A 17,735-nucleotide genomic window follows, 5' to 3' on the forward strand; every position below is an offset into this window, starting at 1 on the left:
CAGCAACTACACACATGTAAATACAAAAAAAACCCAAACCTATGGTCTTCCTATCTTTGTGCTTACAACTTGGAAACAGAAGGTTAGAAAGCTGGAGATAGAAAAATCACTCTCATAGCTGAGAGGGTCAGACCCAAGACAAAGAACAAGGAACTCACACACAAACTTCCCTCCACCCAGATTTGAAAAAGTCTTGTTTCCTGATTGGTCCTCTGGTCAGGTGTTTCAGGTTACTCCTTTCCAGGTAAAAGAACATTAACCCTTAGCTATCTGTTTATGACAGATACAAATAGTGACTTTTACTAGACAGGTAGCAAGGAATAAGAGAGAGCTGGTCTCAGCAGTAGCATGGATGAGAATCAAGGTGAACTGCAGTATTCTTAAAACCATTTTTCTTCCACATACATAGTGGGATTAGTCATTTTAAAAAACTATACGAAGGAAATCTTATTTTTTAGTTGTTTCCGTAGCCTCATGGTGTGACCCTTTCTACTTTATTTATAAGGAGATTTTGCAACAAAATTAGCTAATGCACTAGCCAGTTACACAGATATTGCTGTAATGGGAGCTTGTATACAGAGAAATTACCATAGAAATGATATAACATAAATTAATCTCAGTTAAACAGAGTAAATCAGAATAATATTAGATAGGAAGTCTGCAGAGCAAGGATGCCATATTGCTCTCGCCTCTCATTTTGAATTAGCAGTTGTAATCCATACTGTTTGATTCAGAAAAGTATTTGGTGACATTTAAAAAATCTGTAATTTACTACATGCTCCTGTATAGTAGCATTTCATAGATTAAACAGGGACAAGAACTGATTATTTGAGGTTTATAGTTGGTGTTACATGATCCTACTGTAGGAGAGGCAAGTGTGTGAAAGATCCTTAGACACAAGCCTCAGAAATTGAACTCATTTGCATTGTAGCTCACAATTACCACTTTGATGCCATTATGTTCCATTGCTCCTGCTGCTTTGGATACCTTAACCCTTGCACCAGAAAAAAAGATGAACTACTGTAGATCCCCTGGTCTTGTAGATCACCTGGAATTGCCCCCAAGAAATGAGAGACTTCAAATGTCAGAGGTTCCGTGTGTAGGGAAATTTTCATCTTTCCTTGCAGGCCTGGATAGCCTTAATGGCTGAGTCCAGGAAGCAGAAAAATAGATTAAGTAGATGCAGACAGTACCAAAGGATAAAAATAACAGAGAGGGAAAGCTTAGCTTGAACCAGAGGTTGAATCAAGAGCAATGTTGTTATAGAGAAGTTGATAGAATATGTTGAAAACCAGTTGGAACTCCGAGTTTACACAATCAACTCCCTGATGGTAGGAAGACATCAGTTCCAACTGAATTTGCTGCAAAGTTTATTGCTATCTTAGACCCAGGGGATCATCAAAGATCATTTGTTTTATACTTTTTAAAAAGCTACATAACTCCTGCAGCAAGGGAGGTAGGCACTAAGGTAAAGGAGGACAGAGGTTCTGTGACTAACTCATTGTAGAGAAGGTTGGGACCACACTAAAATCTCTGGATCCAAAAAAATACCTAGGATATGAAGAAGGGAAAATATTTTTTTCCATCTACTTAAGTCCCTTGCCTTATTGTGTACATATTATGGAAATACAGCCTGTGTTACTTTCAACATCTTTCAAAATAAAGTGTCAGAGGTGATGGGGAGGGAGGTGTTTGCCAAATGAAGGTGCACAAAACTACAACAAAAGTTTAAGGAGGGTGTGGCAAAATGAAAGAAAATAGAATTACTTGAAAGTATCCTCTTAATATCCCAGTCTTCTACGGACAGAGCTGTTCGGAGTAACTTCCCAAACATGAGCATGCATCAGTTTGTCTTCCAGGAACAAACCAGTCCTGCAAAGAGAAAACAAAACAACCACTGGATGAGTGAGTACTGCAGACTGCTGTCATTCTTCACATCAACAGATTCTTTCTTCCTCTGGAACCACAGGACAGTCCTTCACACACATTACTACCAGCAGCAAGCACAACATAATTTGGACATCATAAGATTTATGGGCTAAATCCTCAACTGGTATACATTTGTGTCGCTCCAGTGAAATCAATGTAGCTATGCCAATTTACACCACCTGAAGATTTGGCTGTCTGTGTTTATGCAGAATGGAATACACACTTTGCACATCTCAGGTGGCATGACATGCCTACAGGAGAACAATGAAAAGTAAACAATGTGCCATAAAACACATTTGTATTAAGCTATCAGAATCATGGAACCTTTCATCTAGGCTTTATGACAGCAATAAAACAGACCTGGCTTGCCAGATGGTGCTAAATTCTCAAGTGAAATATACAATTTTTATTACACAGCAATCCCTGGACACCCTTAGTATTTTAATTATAATTTGCAACAAGGCATCATAGACTAACTCGCTTGTTTATTAAGGACTTTAGGAGGGGAAGTTCCACTAAAATTAATGAAGATTCTCTCTTGTTTGAAATATTTCTGTGACTTTAGGGCAAGTATGCTTAGACAATGAAAATGTTCTCCATCTGTGCACCCCTCATTATAAACCTGATGGAATGCTGAGAATGAAGGCCTGCTTTCGACTGGTGACTGTACTGGTGCTGAACAGCTAGGAAAAGGCCAGTGCTGTAAACAAAACCCTCTATCCATGGCAACAGGCAGTTCCACTTGTAAATGCAGAAAAGAAAGTACTGGTTTGATGTTTCTTTGCATTTTTAATATGTTCACAGTTTTATAACAGCAGGAATGACCCGTGGGTCAGGCATTTCCTGGCCATTAATGATTGTCTGTTTTAAGGGGCCAAGGATTGAGTATGCCAGCCTGTTATTAGCAGCCAGGAAATGCCCTCTGTGTTGGTCATTGTTGCTTAAATAAATTAAGATCAGAGTGTGCCCCATATGGGAAGTAGCCACTTAAGGGAGCAGAAACTACCGTGCGGATTTCCCTGCCATCATTCCCTAGTGGGAGTGTGGACTTCCCTCCTTCATGATAAAAAGGGGACTGGCCTCAAAACCAGTGGATCGAGAGAGGCTAGGGGCATGCCCTGCATTATTTCTCCGCTCCGAAATTTGCATGCTTGACGGGTGTGAAAATCCTTCACATAAATTGGGGTTCCACAAATACACACACACATATTACATATATACACAGATAACCCAACTCGCACATGTGCATGAGGGAGTTTGCACACCTAAATAGGCCATGTAGGTGTGCATGTGTTGAACATGGGGGGGCAAAATGGCTAAATAATCTCCTTCCTTATCTGTTTCCAGCCTTTGCTGTATCTGTATCTAAATACTACACCAGAAACACCAACTATTTCATAAACATGTTCCTTATCCCTAATCTGTTAGATCAGGAGTGGCCAACCTAAGCCTTAGAAGTGCTTCTACACTCACCTGAATTTTGGCCCATGTAAGGAATGTTAGATTTCTGAAAAGTTACCTGCCTGGGTTTGTGTGCATTATTTTTCTGTCATGCAGGCTGGTGTTTTTAAAAGATATTCTGCATGATAGAAAAAGAAAGTTCTGAGGCATGTGGCTGAGGAATCTCAATGATACTTTCAACAGTTCAGATCAGTCAAGCAATCAAAGGGCAAGAAAGAATAGACATGCCTTTGCTTTGCCAGTTGTAAAAAATCAAACTCAGACTTTGCACCTGGCAGAGTTCTAAGTTATAAACAAGTTCTGTTGATATCATTATATTATAGAGAGCACTTTATCTAAGCTGCCTCTTGAAACCCATGATCGGGCAATTAGCTGTATCATATAAGAGAGTGTGTATACTATATTAATCCCACACTGTTTGAGTAGAACTTTCAATAAAAGCAGACCGCCTAATATCCAGGACCCTGCTAGTGCTAAACATTTCATTAAAAAATTTCTGTGCAGTCTCTAAAATGCTTTTGGGAGAAGCACAGTAAAGTGAATAAGGACTGTATATTCTCAGTCTTTGCAGATGCTGGATCCTTCTTAATGCACATGCTGTATATCCAGTACCAGGAAATTCAGCTCAGTGGACTGTAGTGCCAAAAAATGCACTGTAATGTTGAATTAGCAAGTGAGGAGCAACAACAGACTGTTTTTTCTATAGTATGGGGAAGAACTGTTTACAGTAATTGAAACTAAGTAGTTTACAGGAAATCTTTTCAGAAGCCACTATCAGGGTTACTTAAAAAATACACCTGTGTTTTTTATAGCTAACATCTGTATATTCTTAAATATAACGTGACCTAAAGAGCACTACTCTTCCAAACACTCACAGGATCAGCGCTTGCCCACCTGCTCATTCCACAAGCCCTCCTGATGCTGCCAGCTCCTCCTGTTCTTAGTTTTGGGGCAGGCACTTCATCTTTATTTCTTATGTAAAGAGCCATGCTTATCTATGGCTCTATAATTATCAAATGATACTAGTTCAAATGGCAGTGCACCTGACAGAAGTTACACACGATGCTGAAAACAGCAATAGATATTGGGCTGCTTAGTGATGCCAAAAGTGACTAAGGAACAATTGTCCTCAAAATCAATTGCAAAATGTGCCATGCAACACCTGCATTATGAGAAAAGAATCAGAACTGTCCTAACCATTATCAGTCAGGAGTTCCTGGTGTAGTGGATTCCCATGGTATTGAAAGCAGAGTCATCCGTAACAATGGGGGCTTTGTCCTGCACAATTGCTATCAAAGTAGCCCTGAGACTTCCAACGGACTGTTAGGAATATGTCTGGAGTGGGATAAATCTGGCAAAGAACTACTAAACTGCTGTATTGCCAGGCTCAGGACTGTTGGACAGCTGCACAGACCAACAATTTCAGTGCAGTGCTGAAAAAGGAAACTTTAAGGCTTCTAGACAACTGAAATAGCTCTGCGTAAACTCACCATACCACTGAGTAAAGACTCATGATTGTTCTACCCTCTAGAGGTAGCAAAGAGGATATAAGTGCTATTAATGATAGCTAATTGAGATTTTAAATCAGGACTGCTGCTACTTTGGGCCCAACTCTGCATCCCTCACATGCTCAAAACTCCCATCGAAATCAATGGGAATTTAGGTAAGCAAGGAATGAAAGATTAATTTCTATATTACACTTCACTTTCTAAATTTTTGAACAGCAGCTTAAGATATAAGAACATTCACCATTACACCTAAGTGTGCATCATCTTGTACAGTCTTTGTCATGACCATGACACCCTCTGACACCCCATTATGACACTCCCAGTTCTTTTGCTGCACTGAGGAACATCAGCTGACAACATATATTTATGCGTAGGGTTAAGGGTGGAAAGTTAAGACTTTCCTTTCTTGTTGATTGCCTGAACTTCAAACATACTGGAGAGCTGGAACCTCAGGTACAGAAGCTGACATGAGGCTTTTGACTTTGATGGTAGAGAAATCTATGGACTTTTCAGTGTCCCAAGGACTGAAGAGTGCCCTAAAATTGGTCATAGAGGGCTCCAAAATGTGGGCTGAAGCCCCCTCAGCCCAAGGAACCATCCCCACAGATATGGATGATAGTAGGAATAAATTTGCTCTCCAGGATACAGCAAGGCTGCTAAAGAAGAATGATTTGTTGAGCTGACAAGATTAGCTCTGAAAGATGTCTACCTATCATTTCCCAAAACTGCTAAAGTACCCAGAGTTCTTATAAGATTAGTGTCCCTTTCAGTTTATCATTTATTCCATTCTAGTTCATAAAGCTCCTAAAGTTTACGTAGCTTTAAGAATGAGGGGCATCAGAGAGATGCTGGACCTAGATGGCATACTGATTACATCCCAGAAGATAGAGCCATTACAGAAGGAGAAGGATTTAAGCAATCCACATCTTAGAAGGGTTTGGCATCCTCATTCATGATCATGTAAAAATATTACACAGTCTTACAAGAAATAAGAACTTTTGGTCTCCCAGAAAGGGAAATGTTCAAACTTCCCCTGTAAACAAAGGACTAAGGTGTCCTCTAGGGAAAACCACCTCTCCCCTTAGGAATGTAGGCCTGTGTAAGTGCAAGTAATCTTCCATGGACCCATCTACTAGTGGAGCCTCCAGAGACTGAGGGCCTACAACAAGGGCCAGAGTACAGAGGTGAGATCAGATCAGCATCTCTCTTGATAGCTCCAATACATAGAAGTCTGGAGCAGACAAGTGGTGTTTGGTTTATTCTTGGACATAATCATTATATCAAATGCAAGTCTATCTTACTGGTTGACAGGATGAGAGGAGTTAGCCATCAGGGGCAAATGCTCACAAGAAGACAACAAATTTCATTTCAACTGCCTGGAACTCTGAGTAGGCTTTTGATGAAAAGTGTGGCAAAGGAGAGATCCCAAATACCAATGGAGACTGCTTTGGTTAGACAAGAATAAGTGATCACATGTGGTACTAAAACAAACTGGTAGACCAAAGCTCTAAGATGCTGGTATGGATGGCCAAGAATTTGGGGGAGTAGTGCCTAATATAACATCTTTCAACGTGAGCAGAATATACTCCAGGCCTGTCAGATGCCAGAACAGATTGGAATTCCAGGTACTTCAGAAGTTTAAGGAATCTGGTGTTTAAAATGACAAGTGTTTACATGCCCTGTCTATGTATATTCCTCATATGTCTGTAGCTGTAGTATATACATGCCCCTTACCTGAGACAGGAAACATCAATTCTGCCACAAATAGGCCATAGTGGTTAAAGCAGCCAGAATCTAGTTGGGAAACTGAGGCAAGCAGCTATTAAGTGACTTTTCCAAGATCACTTTTCCATACTAACAAGGCTAGGTAGAGAACTTTTAGTTTCCAGTCCTTGCTTTAGCCAAAAGACCATATTCCTCTCTAACTGCATAAATAAAAGACAGGAAGAATCTCTGTCTTGAGGAACTTGCAGTCAGTCTAATTCAGACCGATGCAACACATAACTCAAACAGAATATAGTCATTGGGCAGGGATGGCACAGAGATCAATGTTGGAAGGCTTTACTAATGAAGCAGATTTTAAAAAGAGGGACTTGATGGAAGACAAGAAGTCTAAAGTTATTTCAGTCCCAGGGAGCAACATGAATGAATTTGTGAAGCCATGATGGCAAATGTCATTTTTAAATACACACAATGATGTAAAACTGGCCTTTAATGTGAAATAGCATGATAAAATAAGATAACTGTTGCTCAGCAAAGTAGCGTTCAGGGTCTGACTGACACCCTAAAGAAAAAAAAAATCCAAAATTCAGAGTTAAGGTACAGTAATTTTACTCCCTTGTGCATACTTATTATGATAGGTTGTATTCAGTAAAGCCTTCCATTATACGGTATCATAACACTATTGGGCAAATGTTTATTTTTTTATGGCATGGGTTATCTATGTGGAAGGTACTTATTAAATATTTAAATTGTAAGAAATTTCTTTATCAGACTACCAAGGCACTGTACTGCCCATCTACACCCATGTTCATCTATCACCTTGAGAAGGGAATTGGTTTGACCATCTTTTGAGCAGGCACAATGATTTCCAAACAAATATGTGTAAGTCAGAATTGAAGAGACCAGAGGCCAAATTTATCCTTGCTTAATTGAGCTACTCTAGGGATTAATCTGGTCTAGCAGGTTCAAGTGCATTTGAAGGCAGTGTTGCCAGCAAAGAATTGTCCTAAATGCACTTACTTCTAGGTAGTTAATTTGCTATCTGGATTTCAGTTAATTTTCAGGAAATATGGCAAATGGGTTAATGTGTCCTCATGAGAATGTTCCAAGCAAGTTTTTCATTCACAATTTATCTGAACTAGTATAAAATAAATATTATAAAGCTATAATTAAGCATTAAAACTATTCACTATACATACATACCCAGGCTTGCTCAAAATGGCAATGTAAAGAAATATTCCTTAACTGCAGTCCTAGAAACTTCTGGATGCAACTTGGAAAAGTGGGCCAGGAAAGTGATCCACAGTGTTCTAAAATGTGACTCCATATAGATGTAGTAGAATGTTCAGAATGAAGCCCTGCTTTCCTATTGGTTGTTGCACAGCAAAGAAAAGGGGAGTGCTTTAAATAGAACAGTATCCATGGTAACTTGCCCTTCAAACTTTGCAACATTTATGAAAATATTCTGTTTATAACAATAATTATAAGTTTGTTAAGTTTGCTCAGCTTTGACTCAGCCATTCAGATCCTCCAGCTAGTTCTGTTGCCCTGTTGCCCCTGTCTGCACCAACTGAAGTCAGTGGCAAGACTCCCATTGACTTCAGTGGTGCAGGATAGAGTCCACAGAACCAAATCCTGGCATTACCAGAGTCAATGGGAATTTTGCTGCTGACTTTAATGGAACTGGGATTGGACACTAAATGCTAGGCTATGGCCTCCCTGGTGGTTGATGTTCAATTATAACAGTGTTTTTAAAAAGGAAAATAGCAAATGCCACAAGACTCTTAACCTCATCAATACCCTGTATCCATCTTTAACTGAATAGCTTCGCTTTGGCAGTTTCTTCCCCATCTAACTGTATGTAATCAGCACAAACAGCAGTACGATTGACTCTAGATGATGGCAGGCAAAATACATTCATTGGCAACTAAGCTTAAAGCAGCTTAAATGAAATTCAGACAGTGATGGGGCAAAGATATTTCATGCATGCTGCAAACTTGTATAATATGTGCATCAGCCTGATGGAATTACACACTTAACTTCTACAAAATGTGGTTATAATGAAAATGTTGACAGCGACAGCAATGCTACAAGCAGACTTCATGATAATAACATTAAGCAGTAAGGAAATTAATCAGTGCTTTCAAATGTCCCCCTTTCACTACAAGTTTCATTATAGGGCATACAAAACATTTTTTAACCTTGTCTAAAGAAAAGTTTGGATAGTCCAGTTCCAAATTCAAGTTCCCAAGATTCCTAGCAGTCAATAAATATAACAAACAAGTACTCTTAACAGTAAATACAGTTTAGATGGCACAGTGGGTTCAACTTTGTACTCAGGATTCCTGACGTCAATTTTGCCACAGATCACAAGTGGAAATGAATTTGATGATTTCATCTGGATCATTAATGGATGTTAGTATCCAAAAAGGACACAGTGGTTTCCAGCACCATCGGCAGTAACTTCTCAAGAGAAGTCCAGAATAGGAGCAACACAAGGATTACCACCAATCAGTTTTGAAATGCTTTGGCAGATCCAGCTGCCTGGCTGTGGCTGAGGAGCATGTGAGGCAACAAAGAGGGTGGGGTTGCAAAGGTGGCTCTAAGTCAGGGGTTCTCGCAACAAGTTTTTTTTTGCAGGGGGAGGCCACAAAGTGTGACCATCAACTCTTGCAGTCAGCCACTCTGACAATTTTTCCTAAAACACTTAATTGACTTTAAGAAAAACAAATAAATATGCACATATACATGTCCAAATGATCGTAATGTATTTATGCAGGGCTTTTTTGCAGATTCAATAATAAAAATAGTTTACAGTTGTCTCTATTCTTTACTGGACCTAAACAGAACAGAAACACAAATTAGGTGCTGTGCATGTTCTTGTTGTTTTTATTTTGTTGTTGTTTCTTTTGCTTTTTTGGTTGCTTTTTGGAGGGCGGGGTTTAAGACTTGCTAGCTATTACTTTTCACAGCAGAAGACCAGCTAGCTAGTTGGGAGGCAGTGAAAAGTGATAGTAACAAACATACAACTATCACTTTTCACAGCAGACTTACTCAGCCCCAGCAAGCTGAGGGACAAATTAAACCCTAGATTGAGAGGTGGGTAGGGAGGTAGTGGGGGTCAAGGGCAATGAGGGGATGGATGGAGGTCCAGGAGAGGTGCCAGCAGTAATGGGGGTGGACTGGAGCCCAGGGCCAGCACCTGAAGCCTTGGACCGGATACTGAAGCCGGCCACCACACAGCTGAAGTTTGGGCCTGGAGGACACAGCAGGGGCCATGAGCAATGTGGGGGATCCCGGGGTACCATGGCCAGGGCCCACTGACAGAGCTCACCACCATGTGACTGAAGCCCAGGGACACAGCAGGCAAGCGGGGTTCAGGGGTGATGGGAGGGATGGTGAACCTGGGGCTGGAGCCTGAAGCCCCATGATAGGGGGATGGAGCCTGCTGCCATGCAGCCGAAGCCCAAAGCCCCATAGCCAGAGCCTGTTGCCCGGCACCCTAGGGCTGAAGTCAGAAGCACAAGCCCCAATGCTGCCGGGAAGGTGGGGAACTCACACTGGCTGCCTGCTCCACCAGCTCCAGACGAGGGCAGAGCCCAATCCCTGCTGGTAGCCCCTGTGGAGGGGCCACTGCTTTGCTCCCCCCTCCCATCACCTCCCTGGAAGCTGTGGCCACAAGAAAAGCCCCTGGTGGCCACATGCAGCCATGAATGCCGCATTAGAGAAATGCTGCTCTAAGCCACCTTTTTGCCCTCTTGCTGAACCTGGCGCTGCTATGTGCTGGACCAGTCCTGCAGTGCAAGTCAAAGCAGTTTGATAAAGCAGTTTGATAAACCCTCCTATTACATTAACCTGCTGTCGTATCATCAAAGTTCAGTTTCAAACCTCAGAGCCATATAAAGCATAATGGAAGACATAATCCTGCCTCCCTCTCCCAAGAATCCAAGGGTCCAATCATATGTCTAGTAGAAACCAATGGGATTTTGCCACTCATTTCACTAGTAGTTGTTGCATGGCCCAAGTTAAGTAGACCACAGAGTTGGAATACGCAAGATACCTTATGGCTAGGAAAGGGAAAGTCTCTGGACAGTGGAGATGTCACAATTTGGCTAGTGTCATATACTTAGGCCCAGATCCTCAGCTGGCATAAGTAGGATTTACAACAGTGTAAGGAGCTGGCCCTTAATTTTTCAGATCCACCTTGATAGGGCTAATGGAAGGGGAGAATTTTGAGGAATTAGTATATTTCAAAAGGCTAATATTAGTGGTACTGAAATAACAGATTTAGTGAAACAAATTCACTCAATCAAACTGCTTATCCAAAGGGGACCTATTCCAATGGATGTCATTGGCTTTGGACACTGGAAATATTTATAACAGGGATGTACAATGTGGGCTCGCAGAAACCAAATACTCCCCATGGACTCATAAAATGTGAACCTGAGGTGCCCTTACCACTGAATTGCAAGGTTACGGCAAATCTGAACAAAGGCAGGTTTTATTGCTGATTAACAGAAAATGCAATTAATTCCCACACGTCTCCCAAGAAAGGCACAGACATGAGTAAAGATGAGGGATAATAGTGTGGTTACAAATTATCCACAAGCACACGCATGGTTGGTGAGGCCCTCGGATTCCTGGGAAGCTGCCACGGCCTACTCCAGCATGTAAAGGCGACGTAACCCCAGTTTTGAGGGCTGAGATTTTCAGAACAGTACAGACTGTTAGCCACACTTACCTTTAATGGATGATGTGTGGCTAAACCCACTGCACTGCTCTGAAGGTCTCTGCTGGAGATTGCAGCAAACCTTGCAAGTGCAGACTTACACCTCATACCCAAAGCCCTTTGTAGTCAATGGAAATATGTCAGTTGGGCTTTGGATCAGCCCCTAGACATGATTTTGCTGGTGGCTCTAGAACAGATATGCCTTTTAAAGACACAGCAAAAGGAAGACTTTTAGGCCAACACTGACATGATGAGAAGACCGCTGCCTCTGCCCAGCTGCTAGTGATTCAGTACCAGGAGACCAGTGAGTGAGTCAAAAGCATTTGGCTATAGCAGCTTCATGAGATCCATTCCGGAAGGGGTGTTTGGAGAGTGAATGGTAGACCAGAAGGAAAGAGGAGTGAAAATAGTATCTTTATGAACTAATTATAAACCAGGACACTTGGGCTGCTTAATCTCTGAATAGCCTGACTGACTTTTATTCCACAGCTTACTGTATGAATATGGGGGGCAGGAGGACAATCAGTAACTGTGTGCTTAATTTTACCCTCATATACAACAGTGCAAATTCTATGTAGTTATTTGTGTCTGTTTTAGATTCACCATGAAATAATTCTGAACATAAAGCAGCATCTCAGATACCACAGTGATGAGAGCAGTATGAAAGTCCATCTAAAAGAGACAGATATCTAATGGCAGCAGGGTCCAGTGGCAAGGGATGGGATGAGGAGTCAAGACATCCAGGTTCTGCCAATGATCTGCTGTGTGACATTGGACAAGTCACTTCACCTCTCTGTGCCTTTGTTTCCCCATTTGCAAAATGGAGATAGTGAGACAGGGTGACATCCACTCCTATGCAGAAGGCCTGCAAAAGAACTAAGCACCATTCAAGTCCTACGTAAGATGTGGTATGAAGACTTTCCCAAAATGCTCTGAAACAAAATTTGCAGAGCAGCAAAAGGGCTGGGAGGATATGGATTTATGAAAAAAGATTAAAAGGGCTAAATATACATTGACTAAACACTGATTAAGGGAGGCATGATAATCCCCAAATATTTGAAGGCTAAAAACCCTAAGGACATAGAGGATTTATTTAGGGTAATAAATGGGGAATAGTTAGTCATGACCAGTGGAATGAAGTTAAAAAGAGGAAAAGTTTTCTGACTCTGAGATGGATTATGAAACATAGTAATATCCCCCCATGGGGAGCGGTGGAAGCCTGTAACCTTGGACATTTAAAACTTGACCACACAAAGCACAAGTACGTGCAGGGTAGGCAATAATCCACCATGGGCAGAGGGCTAAACTGGAGGATTCATAGGTCTTAAGGCCAGAAGGGAGCATTAGATCATTTAGTTTGATCTCGTATAACACAAGCCATAGAACTTCAACCAGTTACCCCTGTATCGGGCCCAATATCTTGGGTTTGGCTAAAGAATACCTTCCAGAAAGGCAGTCAGTCTTGTTCTGAAGATATCAAGAGACGGAGAATCCACCACTTCCCTTGGTAGTTTGTTCCATTGGTTAATTCTCCTCACTGTTAAAATGTGTGCCTTCTTTCTCATTTGAATTTGCCTGGCTTTAACTTCCAGCCGCAGGGTTGAGATTGAGATTGTGATGCCTGACTCAAAGTCCTTTGAAGCTAATGGAAAGACACACATTGATTTGAATGGACTTTCAGGCCCTTGCTGAACACTATTTTCTGTTCACTCAAGTTGCGCTGTTAGTAAAGGTTCTGTGGGCAAAGAGTCTTTATACTGTCAGATGTCAGAGATGTAAAACAATTGCCCTAAATAGATTCAGCTACCTGTAAACATAAAGGACCGCTTTGTTCCTGACCACCCATGGAGAGGGTGAAACGCACACTCCCTACCTCATCCTGCCTAGTCATTAACCCTCCCCGGTGATGAGATGATGCAGCTGAACAAGCACCCAGTGAGCATAAGTCTATTATTGTTATAATGTAAAGATGTAGGAAAGCTGTGAACAATAATCTAAATAATAGAATAAAGAACACTACATCACTATAAAAACAATGAGAATACTTGTGGCACCTTAGAGACTAACAAATTTATTTGGGCATATGCTTTCGTGGGCTAAAACCCACTTCATCAGATGCATGGAGTGGAAAATACAGAAGGCAGGTATAAATACACAGTACATGAAAAGATGGGAGTTGCCTTACCAAGTAGGGGGTCAGTGCTAACGAGACAATTCAATTAAGGTGGAAGTGGGCTATTCTCAACAGTAGTATTCCAAGGGAGGAAAAATCACTTTTGTAGTGGTAATGAAGCCAATCTAATCAGGGTGGCCCATTTCAAACAGTTGTCAAGAAGGGGTGAATATCAACAGAGGGAAAATTACTTTTTGTAGTGACCCATCCACTCCCAGTCTTTATTCAAGCCTAATTTGATGGTGTCCAGTTGCAAATTAATTCCAGGTCTGTAGTTTCTTGTTGGATTCTGTTTTTGAAGTTTTTTTGTTGAAGAATTGCCACTTTTAAGTCTGTTATTAAGTGTCCAGGGAGACTGAAGTGTTCTCCGACTGGTTTTTGAATGTTATAATTCTTGACATCTGATTTGTGTCCATTTATTCTTTTGTGTAGAGACTGTCCAGTTTGGCCAATCTACATGGCAGAGGGCCATTTCTGGCACATGATGGCTGTTGTCAGATGGCCACTGGTGTGGTGCTCTGCTCTGTTCAATGTTGATATCAGTCGCCTGCATGAGTGTGTTCCCTCTGTGTGCTGCCCCGGCTCTGCAGATTGCAGGCACAGCAGATCCCGAGAGAACCCCCAGTGACCACAGACTGATAAGGTACGAAGGCAACCGACCAGGTTTATTCTCAAACGAAACACAATGTGTAGTTCCCTTGATCAGATGTCTACAGTTCTGCTAGTACATATGTGCTCCCTAACAATGGACTGGCTCAGTCAGTGGCGGGACTCTCCACCGCCCCCTAGGCCAAAGACATCGCTGAAGGGATGCATTCTGATACATAGGTACAAACAAGTTACACATCACTCCTGACTATTGAGGTGCAACCCCCCTACATCGTAAGGGGCTACCTTCTACACAGTAAGGTGCCACCTTTCACCTTGTACATGTTGGTTCGGACAAAAACAACTCTATCCATCATATTACCCTTTGACACTGTCTTTAGGATGGGTCAGCCTGTTCCTTGTTATCTGTGTGGAATGTGCAAGTATCCAAATGTTCTGATATCTGCTGTCCAGTACAGCGTTCTTAAATACCCACCTGGTGAAGTGAAGAAACAGATTGACAGAGCCAGAAGGGTACCCAGAAGTCACTTACTACAGGACAGGCCTAACAAAGAAAGTAACAGAATGCCACTAGCTGTCACCTTCAGCCCCCAACTAAAACCTCTCTGGTGCATGTATCTTTTTGCAGCATCAGTCCTTTCCTTGCCAGCTTCTGTGAGCAGGACCTGTCTCTGGCTCACAGCTTAACTTTGCTATTTGTTAGCAAAGTCTTGACCATTATTTTAGTTCAGGCCTCAGGCCTCATTCCAGGCCTCTGATACAAGGATTTGTGTTTTAGGGCTTCGCCTTACTACAGTGGCATATATCACATCAGTAGACGTGCAGGTGAACAAGCCCTGATGGTGTGGCTGATGTGGTCAGGTCTTATGATTCCCGGGTTAATGTTTTTGTTGTGCGGTGTGTAGTCGCTGGTGTAGTTGCGTCAGGTGGGGGGCTGTCTGTAAGCGAGGACTGGCTTGTCTCTCAAAGTCTGTGAGAGTGAGGGATTGTCCTTCAGGATAGGTTGTAGATCCTTGATGATGCACTGAAGAGGTTTTAGTTTGGGACTGAAGGTGACAGCTAGTGGCATTCTGTTACTTTCTTTGTTAGGCCTTTTCTGTAGTAAGTGACTTCTGGGTACCCTTCTGGCTCTGTCAATCTATTTCTTCACTTCACCAGGTGGGTATTGTAGTTTTAAGAACGCTTGATAAAGATCCTATAGGTTTTTGTCTCTGTCTGAGGGATTGGAGCAAATGCGGTTGTATCTTAGAGCTTGGCTGTAGACAATGGAACATGCGATGTGGTCTGGATAAAAGCTGGAGGCATGTAGGTAAGTATAGCAGTCAGTAGGTTTCTGGTATAGGGTGGTGTTTATGTGACCATTGCTTATTTGTACTGTAGTGTCCAGGAAGTGGATCTCTTGTGTGGACTGGTCCAGGCTGAAGATGATGGTGGGGTGGAAACTGTTGAAATCCTGGTGGAATTCCTCAAGGGCCTCTTTCCCATGGGCCCAGATAATGAAGATGTCATCAATGTAGTGCAAGTACAGTAGGGGCATTAGGGAATGAGAGCTGAAGAAGCATTGTTATAAGTCAGCCATAAAAATGTTAGCACACTGTGAGGCCAAGCAGGTACCCATAGCAGTGCCATTGACTTGAAGGAATAAATTGTCCCCAAATCTGAAATAGTTGTGGGTGAGGATAAAGTCAAAGTTCAGCCCCCAGGTTTGCCGTGACATTATCGGGGATACTGTTCCTGACGGCTTGTAGTCCATCTTTGTGTGGAATGTTGATATAGAGAGCTTCTACATCCATAGTGGCTAGGATGGTGTTTTCTGGAAGACCACCAATGGATTGTAGTTTCCTCAGGAAGTCAGTGATGTCTCAAAGATAGATGGGAGTGCTGGTAGCGTAGGGCCTGAGAAGAGAGTCTACATAGCCAGACAATTCTACTGTCAGGGTGCCAATGCCTGAGGTGATGGGGCGTCTAGGATTCCCAGGTTTATGGATTTTGAGTAACGGATAGAATACCCCTGGTCATGGCTCTAGGGGTATGTGTGTGTGTAGATTTGTTCTTGTGCTTCTTCAGGGAATTTCTTGAACAGTTGGTGTAGTTTCTTTTGGTAACCCTCAGTGGGATCAGAGGGTAATGGCCTGTAGAATGTGGTGTCGGAAAGTTGCCTACCGGCCTCTCGTTCATATTCCGACTATCACTATGACACCCAGCAGCTTTACAGCCTTCCTAGCACTCACTCTAGTTCTTTTTCATCATTGCTTTCATGACCTACTTGGGGGAGAAGATCTCAAAGAGTTATTTAAGGGTTCCAAGGCATAACAGCCATGAGGTACTGGAGCCTAAAGTTTCAACATTCCTAGGCAAAGGAATTGATTTTCCATCTCATGACCCTTCACTTTGAATTTCTTTCTTAACTTACAAGCAGCAGAAGATTTGAATTGACAAGTTGGAGCAGGGGAGGGATGGGGAATAGCGCACACACACACACACTTACACACACACCAACTGTGATCAGGCACCACCAGTGGGCAACTGGGAACTCTTTTATCATTGTGAAATAAAAGATACAACTTACTCTGTCTGTCTTTGGTTTTGTTCTTTCTAGTTTTTTTTCGTATGCTGTTACAGGCCCAGAGGCATCAGCAGCTGGTTTGGTGGCAGGGCTGGGTAAATAGGACAGTTCCAGGGCCTGGTTCAGCAGTGAGTCCAGACAGGACCTTTCCTTCCCCACTCCTTGTGCTGACCAGTCCCAGAATAGCTTGTCTTTTACCTAGATGCAGAACAGATGGGACTCCCACTGCTGCTCAACAGCTGATGGGTGAGAGAGTGATGGCCCAGCTACTGAAAAAAGTTGGAGTGAGGTGCTGTGGAGTGCTCTGTGTTGTGACCCTGAATGTGGGAGATGGGGAGCAAAGCAAGAGAGAAAGAGGGGACAAGAGGGAAGTGAAGAATGAGCCAAAGAGAAGGAGGTTCTGTTACAGAGGAGAGGGGACATAAAGTAGAAGAGGGAGGGCCAAGGGTCACAACAGGGGAAAAGGCAACAGGGAGGGCGAAGGAAGGTCAGAGGGGATGTTAGGGCTGAGTAGGCAGTGGGAGGGGAAGTCAGCCAGCATTCTCTTGAAGACTCCAGGAGGAGAGTGGAGGCCTTTGTGACCTCTTCATGAAGACAATAGTGGGTGGGGCTCCAGTGAGGCAGCCTGAGAGAGGCTGGGACCTTACAGCTGCTTCTGGGCCTGGAGAAGAAATTAGATTTATGGATCTGGTTGGATTGAAAACTACAAGTTGGATTTGGATCCAAGGACCCACAAGCTTTGGAAGTTTGGATCCAGAACTCCAGCTCAGGACCATTCTTAATTTTTAAAGTATTTTAAGATCCTCAGGTGAAAGGCACTTTAAATGTGCAAGTATTACGATAATGAATTTATAAGGGGACAAGTTCACCACTGACATCAACTAGTGCAACTCCACTGACATTAGTTGACTTTCGCCCACTTGGCTGGGGTATATTTGGCCCAGCAAGTCCAGCCTAGCAGAAGTGGGATACCAAAGGACTGAACACAGGGAGAAACTTGGTGCATTGTAAAAACTCTTTTAATGCTTGAAATTCCTT

General features: G+C 42.4%; 1 long non-coding RNA gene across 1 annotated transcript in view; it reads right to left on the minus strand.

Moving 5' to 3' along the window:
* Positions 1-216: 216 nt before the first annotated feature.
* The window catches only part of LOC115658324, a 67,524-nt gene continuing 50,005 nt past the window's right edge, over positions 217-17,735 (minus strand). Inside the window, exon 4 of the long non-coding RNA XR_004002241.1 lies at positions 217-1,872. This is a non-coding gene — a long non-coding RNA (uncharacterized LOC115658324). The remainder of the gene's footprint in view (positions 1,873-17,735) is intronic.

Source organism: Gopherus evgoodei, chromosome 10 (assembly GCF_007399415.2).
Source record: "Gopherus evgoodei ecotype Sinaloan lineage chromosome 10, rGopEvg1_v1.p, whole genome shotgun sequence".
Lineage (NCBI taxonomy): Eukaryota > Metazoa > Chordata > Testudines > Testudinidae > Gopherus > Gopherus evgoodei.